The 9,137-nt window shown below is 39.5% G+C and overlaps 1 long non-coding RNA gene across 1 annotated transcript; it reads left to right on the top strand.

Moving 5' to 3' along the window:
- Positions 1-1,607: 1,607 nt before the first annotated feature.
- On the top strand, positions 1,608-5,076 carry LOC113745760 (uncharacterized). Its single transcript, XR_003462381.1, has 2 exons — positions 1,608-2,599; positions 4,063-5,076. It is a non-coding gene; the product is annotated as an uncharacterized LOC113745760 (long non-coding RNA).
- Positions 5,077-9,137: the final 4,061 nt, after the last annotated feature.

Genomic DNA, 9,137 nt, shown 5'->3' with positions numbered 1-9,137 from the left:
GTCGTCAGTTCAATCTTAGGGGACCACATCGTTTAACATAGATTATATTTTTCTTTATTTTTCCTCTTGTTTCTGTACATTTGTAAAGTGAAGTCACCCTGGTTATTATTTTTATTCATATTTTTTAAATACATTTTTTATTATTTTTTATCTCTGCTCTTTCATAGACATTGTTATTGTATGATGCTTTAATTTGATTGTATCTTTAGAAGAGTGTTTCCATCTTCAGCCTTCAGCAGGCATCAAATTCATAATATAAAACAACAACATGTAGTCATATTGTAGAGCTAACTGCTTCTACAACCAATCAAAAAGGATCTATGGAACATAATTAACATATTAATAATGAGAAAGACATGCTTTAAGTGAGACAAACTATATTTGTCAAGATCCATAGAAGACATGAAAATAAATAAACAAAAAGAATAAATATATATACATAGTTGGTATCAAATACCAGGAAAAATTCTTAAATTTGAATTTTCATAATATATATTATATATATCTTATATATATATATATATATATATATATATATATATATATATATCTATATATTATATATTATATATATCTTGAAATATCTTTTCATTTGTTAATTAACATCTTCTATATCCTTCAATGACTTATTGACTGAATCAGCATGTAAATATCTGTGTGTTACGTGTTATAGTGTTATCACGCAAAAAGAAACTATTTCAAAATTTCAGCTAATAAAAATACCGAGGTCATTTATTAATCATCTTTTAACTCATTAGATTAGATCTACATTTCCTTCTTTTTTTTTTTACACTAAGAACTCAAAGTATTTATTACAGCACAAACAGTAATCACATTTGTAAATATTTACCATGTGGAAACTCATGAAACGACTCATTTTTCAATACATACGAATAACTAATACCCCACTATTCACTTGAAAAATGTTTCTTGTCCGTTTGTGCAGCTCATCATGTCACTCTTCGATTATTTTCCTTCTCTTTGTGATTTGATGGATTTATTAAGAAAATGGAGGAGGAATAAAAATAAGTCTTGCTGCTCTTCATCTATGAAAACTATGTTTTCTCCCTCAGTGACAGATCTCAGTACGTACAGCTCGTATCAATACACAAAGCAGAGCACGGTGAAATCTGTGCATTAGCATTAGCTCCGGGGTGCTAGTAAATGAGATGCTATGAAATACATTAGAAATAAGGTCTGCCTCATGCAGGATCTCCTGTGTGTGCAGCCTCCTGGGTGAATGTGTGATTAGCTAATCCCAGTAGTCACAGCTTGCTCCCCTGATGTGGATGGAAAGATTCAGTGGTGATACGCTGCCACCGAGAGAAGCCATGTCAGAGCTGCTGGCAAAAAAAAAAAAAAAAAAAAAGGCTTTGAGCCGGCTCCCGTCCTTCACAGCAGAGACGACTGGGAAGGCTTTGGTTTTCAAATGCTACAAATCAGTTTGGAGGTAACTGATGTTCATCTGTCACTCCCAACTGCTGACTTTCTGAAGCAAAGGAAGAGATGTGTTTGAAAAGAAAAAGCTGAAAAAGGAAAAAGGGAGAGGGAGGAGGGGGGGGGGGAAAGGGAAAGGGAATGCACCACACACACACACACACACACACACACACACACACACACACACACACACACACACACACATGCACACACACACACTCGCTCCACATCACACTGATAATCCCAGCAGCCTTAAATAATTTATCAAGTGTGGATTTCCCTTAAAATAAATGACTTTGTTTTTGAATGAGCTCTCACTTATCATATGTGAATAATAAGAGAAAAAAATTAAGCTGAAAAACAAAACAAGGAAAAATAATAGAATCATCATCATCACAATCATGAAAAACAACCTTATTTTCACAGGTTTCTTCATGAAATAAAAGCATCATTTAATAAGAGAAATTATAACTTTAAGGTTGGCAGGGAGGTCGATAATTTTTATCTGAATGTGTAAAAAAAAAAGACTTCTTGAAATACAGGAAGCACACCCCCTGACATACACACTGACACACACTGACACACACACACATACACACACACACACACACACACACAGTTTTATGACTCTCTTCTTCAGTTATGTCTGCAGCTGATTGATTTAATTAGTTTAACATACATGTGCATAATTAATGCCACATATTAACAACTCTAAATATATCTCAACACATCTTGAGCGCACAATTATTTTCCAGGCACCCTGAAATAAATCACTTAATGCCAGCGTGCTTAAATAAGAGCACAATATTTCTTTATATACTTGAAAACACTCCATTAAATATTAATAATTTACAGCAACACTTCTGAGGAAAATACAATATTTACATCGCATGTAATGGGGCTGTTTTCAGACATATTTTTTGAAAGAATTAGCATATTACGGCATTAAATCAACACTGATTAGAGCAGAGGACACTGAGTAAGGATTATAAGATTCAAAAAATATTTTTGTTGAATTCATCTGTTTGTCTTTATTTCCTCCTGACTCCAGCACGTGGGATGTGTGTCATTTACAGGGAATTGATTTGCCGTTTGTTGGAACGTAAAAGCAGTTTGTTGCAAAGTGTCGGTGCTTTCCTCACACGTCGGCTGCTGCAGGGTCAGTCGCCGTGCAAACTGCGTCTGAAAACAACCTGTGAAGTCTTGATCGACCGCGTTCACCACAGCTCTCGCCTCTCACGCCTTCTTCTTGTTCTTCTTTCTCTCTGTTCATTCTGTATTTAATGTTGCACAGGCCCTCCTTAATTGATGGTATCTTCCCAAATCACTAGGGTCCTATAGGCATGCATAGTTAATTATTAATGCAAAAAAAAGTATCAAACAATACTGATCTTTGTCTGAGGCAAAAAAAAAAAAAAAAGTAATTCAGCAGAGAGTGTGGAATCAGGAAAGCTGTCTGTCACACATCTTCTTTTTTTTTTTTTCAAAGTAAAACACAAATAAGAGAACATGCACTTAGGAACTTAACCTCCTTTCCTGACTCCCCCCCCCATCCTCGCCCAAAAATCAGAGAGAATTCAGCCGGGCGTGTTTTGTGGCGGGGATAAGCACCGTGGTTAAGGTTTTGCTGATTTTCATGTAATGACTGGCAGCCGTAACACCTGGCACTGTGAAATCTAGAAATTAGCACACTCCGGGGAAACAAATTGCTTTGTTGATGCAGAACGTTATAGAGAGGGAAAAAAACAACATCAGCTTGACATTGGCTCTGGATGCATTTGTATGCATGTTTTTATTTTTCAGAACTTTTAGCGTCAAACTCAAGCAACATACATACAGGCGTGATTTCTTCTCTGTGCATGGAACTTTTTGATGCTGACCGCCACACTGCTGTTCTCTCTTAGTTCTACAAAGTAGAAAAAATAATCTGTAACTTACAAACAGTGTTGTGAATCATACAAAGAGACATAATGATAATTATCTCTGTTCAACTCAAGCCTTTCTGGTCTGCTCAGACCGCCCAATCAATTTCATTTCTGTGTTAAAGTGTTCTGTAGGATCAATAGATTCATACAGTGTTCCTCTACACTAGAATACAGTTATTGTTAAAAATACATCAACTATAACCACTGATCTTTGGTGGACAGGATGTTGGCTTCAGAGACAGCGAGTGAGTGAGTGCTATCAACTCAGCCGTAGTGGATCTTGGAAATTATTTCCTTTGCTTTTGGATCATTTTATCAACTCATAAAGAAATCATTCAATTTGTCTGAGTTACTCAGAGTAAGACACTTGTTTTTTCATTGGACAGTGATGCAACTACTTTGAGATTAAAGCGATGAGATACAAAGACATTTCAGGGCGTAGCGAAGATTTTTGAAATAATGGAGGGTTTAGGTAAAATAAAAATACACGTCTGTATTTTCTGAATCCTTCCTTCACTGCTTGTGTTCAGTGAGAGTTGTGCTCCTGTTTCCATAGCTGCCAAATCCATCCTTCCCTAAAATCAGTCGAAATATTGTTCTGACATGGATTCAAAACACTAACCCGTGTATGAAATGTCTACACATGTATTGGAACAAAAGTTAGTGAATCTCTGCATGTCTTTGACCCTTTGTTTAGTGACGTCCGATGCAGGGAGCTGAGCCACTTCACTCCTCCCAGATGTCCTTTTCCTTCCAAGCCGAGCAGCGACGGAGGCATATTTTAGAGATCTCTCCCTCTCCGCTGAGGCATCTTCTTATCCTGTCAATCAGCAGCCCGCCTCCACCCCGGCTCTGCGCGGGGCTGAGCAGCTTGGCGGAGATGCAGGGTGATGATGAGAACTCGTCGCAGCCTAGCAGGGTTTCCTCCTCATCAAGCTCAGAACAAAGGGGGGCCCGGTCCGCTCGGCTGCTCTAAATACAGCCTGCAACATGCCCCAGCCAACTGTTTAACACACTCTGCTTTTATATGCAGACGTGAAAATAGAAGTGTGGATGCCGGAATCGGTCACAGGAGGGAGTTTCGTTGTGTTTGGATGTCAGGTGAAGTGGTTTGACAAAAGTTACAGTACATTGGATGTTTTCAAAAACAAAACAAAACAGAAACTGCTGTGTAATGAACATTTGACGAAGTCAGAGGACACGCTAAGGAGGGCGAGGGTCAATCACAAGTGGCTAAAATCCATATTAAAATAAAGGTGAAGATTTGAACAGATGATGCAGATAGCAGCTGTTTTCAGACACCAGGAAAGGAGTGCCTGACTACAGACAAGATTTCACTCATTAACCTGTGTGGCACTGCCTGATGTCAGACACACTTGTCAACTCGTTACACTCCAACAACAAGTCGGCGGAGGTCTATGTCCCATCCCATAGTACAGAGTGACTGGAAATGTTTTATACTGGAAAAGTGGCAAAATTATGCTCATGTCGGACTACATTTGCTTGATGTGTGAGTGCGCTGTGATGGACACTATTGTGCCACAATGCACAAAGAATACTGAGGAGCTGTCACAATGAGAACAACTCAAACACACTGTGGATGTGTGAAGACTGAATCAGTGTACAACTTTTTGTTTAACATCGTCTCCGCAGAGAAGATTTACACAAAAACATGATTTAAAGATGTACACCAATAAAAGTTTGAATCATATTCACACTTACATTGCCTTTAATATAAAGCACATTTTCTGTTGAACTTAAATCCTCTCTGTAGCTGCAGTTTAAAATGCATTTCCATTTAGAATGTGTGAAGCATTTCACAGTGTGATCACTTAAAAGAAGGAATGAATACAGCCAATAATCAATGTCCATCTGACTGAGAGACAGAACCTATCCTGTGTTTTTAGCAGTGAGCAGCTCCTTCGTTTCCTTTGGGCACTATACTGTGCAACATCAAAATGTCAAAGTGTTTTTTAGTCTGCATACTGACAGAGCAGATTTGCAATATCTAACAGATTATAATGTGACTGAGGTTTGCAGGCCCTAATAAAATCCAAAGCTGCTGTAGAGGCTTGTGAAGTTCAGATTGTACTACAGCTGGTATTTTCTGTGTATGCTAATGCGCTTAACACAGGTAGTCTGCACCACACACACACATCCACCTTATGGCCCTGAGCAGATGACAAATGTTGACCCTACACAGCTGGGCGGATGTGGAAAGTATCATTTAAGCATTCATATGCAAATAGGGAAGCATCTTTTGTGAACTGAAATGTCACACTAAAGTTGCAATTTAGTTGTCCATCAAAGCAATTCTTACATAATTTCCTCTCAGTACTAAATGTTCATGAAGTCAAAGGTCAATGGTGAGGTCAGGAGGGAAGAAAGTGTTCAGGAGCCTCTGATGTTTTATGCTGTATTATTCATTGACGCTTGGCCAAGGAGAATTCGAGACACTCTCAAAGTTCATCAGAAGTGCCTGAGTCGGTCTCACATTCTGCCCAACTCATCCTGGTGGATAGACTTTAAACCCCAAGATAACACCACAAATACACGCCCAGAATTAGTCAAAGAGAATGTCTTTACCCATGCAGGTGTTATTGTCAACATATTCTAGTCAGGAGACACAGATGTCTGTTTACGCAGATTAGAACGTCAACAGCCAGCTATCTATTATGTCTGTGAAGGCAGCAATAGGTCTCTTTGACCCTGGCCACCACAGTGTTGAGATAGAGTGGTACCTACTGTTCCCAATCAAAGCCAATCAACTAATACTGCTGAGGACCTCAAGGCCCACAAGGATAGAAAATTCCATAACATTAAACAATCAGGTGAATTGGTTTCTTGCAGAATAACTGTAAAAGCAACACAGAATGATTCAAAGTTCTCAGCAGAGTTTATTTTTCCTCCCCTCCATCGGGTCCTGAGGGTTGTCTGTTGGGTCCACGTGTTGCAGCACACCAACCTTTGCTTTTTATTAGTAAATCATTGAAATTATCTTGTTGACAGTCTTTGCTATTGAAATGACGTATGCAGCAGTTTGTAGCATGGAGCTGTGAACTTAAATGGACATCACTTAAACTGACTGTGTAAAAAGTGAAGTTTACTGATTGCAGTGTTCTGGTGCTGTTGTGCTGTACTGTACATATACAGCACAGAAGCTGATGAGCTTTTGGTCAGATTTTTGTTTCTTCCAATGATGGAATTTAATATATATCAAGCTCTAATGAATGAATAACAGATGATGATCGCACACTAAATGACAGACCATGAATCAACCTAGTCTGTCTTATAATATACACACTGTATGTTACATTATTTAATGCACAGATATGTAAATATATTCATGGGTACCAGAATTTAAATTGGTACATGTACCTGCACTATGCAAGATATATAAATCTGAGGTAAGGTAAGAAGCAAGTGGCTTAATATGGAGTCTGACAGGAAGTCATTCACGTTACAGATAGTTCAGTTTTATTATAACACAGGTCTTATTTTGTACATTCAACCAACAGTTTGATCTGTTAACACAAAACTGTCCTTGTCAAGGTAAATGTGGAACACTTTTCACCTGAACCACAGTCATCTGAAATATTTTAATTTGGAGAAGAAAAAAAAGATTATTTCCACATTATTATATGAGCCTTTTTCTCACAGTGTTCTGTTTGCCCTCCCATCATGAACAACCTTCTCCAGACAACAACATTTCAATCCTGGCGACAAAGAGCAGAGCAACAACAACATGTTTAAGTTTATCATCTCATCCTATGTGTCATGCTGCTAATGTGGAAGGGCGTTGCTAAACGGCCCGGCCTAACTTTGGACATCACATCTGTTAAACTGTCAAAAAACATTCAGCACACACACACCCACACACACACACACACACACACCACACACACACACCACACACACACACACACTCATACACACACACACCCCACACACCAACACTCATACACAACCTCCCTCTGCAGCCTAATTGCTGCCTCTCGTGTTCTGTCCTGTCTGTTTCGCTCTGGGCTGGAGGGTGGGGGGCTTGGGGGTTGAGGGCTGGGATGAAGCCACCCGCCTGGGACAGACTTCACCTCTTTCTCTTCAATCTCCCTCTTCTCTCTTCTCTCTCTCCTCTCTCTCTCTCTGTATAACTCTTTATGTGTCTCTCCAGGGCAGCATGTCACCTCAGTTTATGTCTGTCCGACAAGCTCTAGAGGAAAGAGCGATTAAGTGTTGTGTGCTAGATGGACATCTATGCTAATCTAGATACAAATGTGAGTCTGAACAGAGGCGAGGCACTGTACTGCACACGTAAATTTGCTGTGTTGAGCATCTCCATTATTGCCTGCACGCTGCAGGGCTCGTTTCCATCAACTTCACATTGATTTACATGGAACACATAAACAGGTCATTTTCTCTTTTTGCTGTTTGTCCAGGAAGACAAGTTTCAAAGCATAATTAGATTACATCTGTACAATTCAAAACAAATACAAGTCACACACTGCCCACAAACACTCAGCAAGAGTGTAGACTTCACTTTCCTCTGATGTTTTGAAACATGTGACTTTTGACAGAAGACAACAAAAAACACAATCCTGGTCTGAGAAATGAAAAGTTCTGAAGAAACACAAATGCACCTCATTCAGACCTTCATTCTCTTTTTTGGTACCATCCTTCTGATATCTTTAGCTTAACCACTTGCTAAAGTAGCTAACAGCTATAAACTGCTGCTAACTGGCTCAGCAGGTGGAGTGGACCAGGTTTGAGCACAGCCTCTGATCATCACTGAGTTCACTGTGATTAACAGGCTTTCCTGATGGAAAGTTATTAGTAACTAGGTCAACCGTCTAGCTGACTGCAATGATGCCATGAGCTAAACCTGTCAAGTAAACCACCTTGGTGGGCTACTCCTCACGTACATTGCCGCCTGGGATCAGCCTGTCCAACGCCCCCTCCGCCTTGCCAACCAAGTGCCCCCCGTGGGGCACCCACTCCGCTAACTTGATGAGCGGTATAGAAAATTGGCGAGTTTTTTTTTTTTTTTTTTTTTTTGAGCACTCGTGCTCCCTTACGGAGACTGCGCCCTGGGCGGTCGCGCACATTGCCCATAGCTAAAACCGGCCCTGAGACTGGCCACCATGAATGTTTGTGACATGCCCCTCCCAATCAGCCTGTTTTTAGCAGTTAACAGCAGGTCTGTTTTGTATTTCATGGGAACTTTATGGACAGGAGAATCACAAAATCACAGGATTGGCTGAATCAGTTACATATCGATACCTACTTAAAGTAACCTTCAACACTACTTGTAGGCTTCAGCCCCTTCTGATGCTGACATCACTTGAGGACATTTTGAGACTTCACACAGTTGCCGCTGGTGACACTAAAAGCTTTAGACAACTTTCTTTCACATATGCAGTACCTCACTGCTGAGATAATATCTCGGTTGGATTATATGACGAGCATAACTTTATCTCAATGTCTATCCAGACTAGTCTATCATCTGCCACTTTCCTGTATCTGGCTAATTTTGTCAATTGAAATGATAGAGCAGACATTTATTAATGCTACATTATTGTTATTAGTCCCAGACGTGCTGAAAGATTGATGACATGCACAATTTGAAGCTGTACAGGATTTGGTCATTTCCATTTTGTCTGATATGAGAAAATGTTAAGAATTCAGAAACCTGATACTTTAAGCCTTCACCAATTCAGCAGAACAAATGTTATTCCCTTTTCCTGTGGGCTGACTAAATGTTCTCTTATTGGTTAA

The sequence above is a fragment of the Larimichthys crocea genome, chromosome V (genome assembly GCF_000972845.2).
Source record: "Larimichthys crocea isolate SSNF chromosome V, L_crocea_2.0, whole genome shotgun sequence".
Taxonomy (NCBI): domain Eukaryota; kingdom Metazoa; phylum Chordata; class Actinopteri; family Sciaenidae; genus Larimichthys; species Larimichthys crocea.
This window is presented reverse-complemented; position numbering and strand designations above follow the sequence as displayed.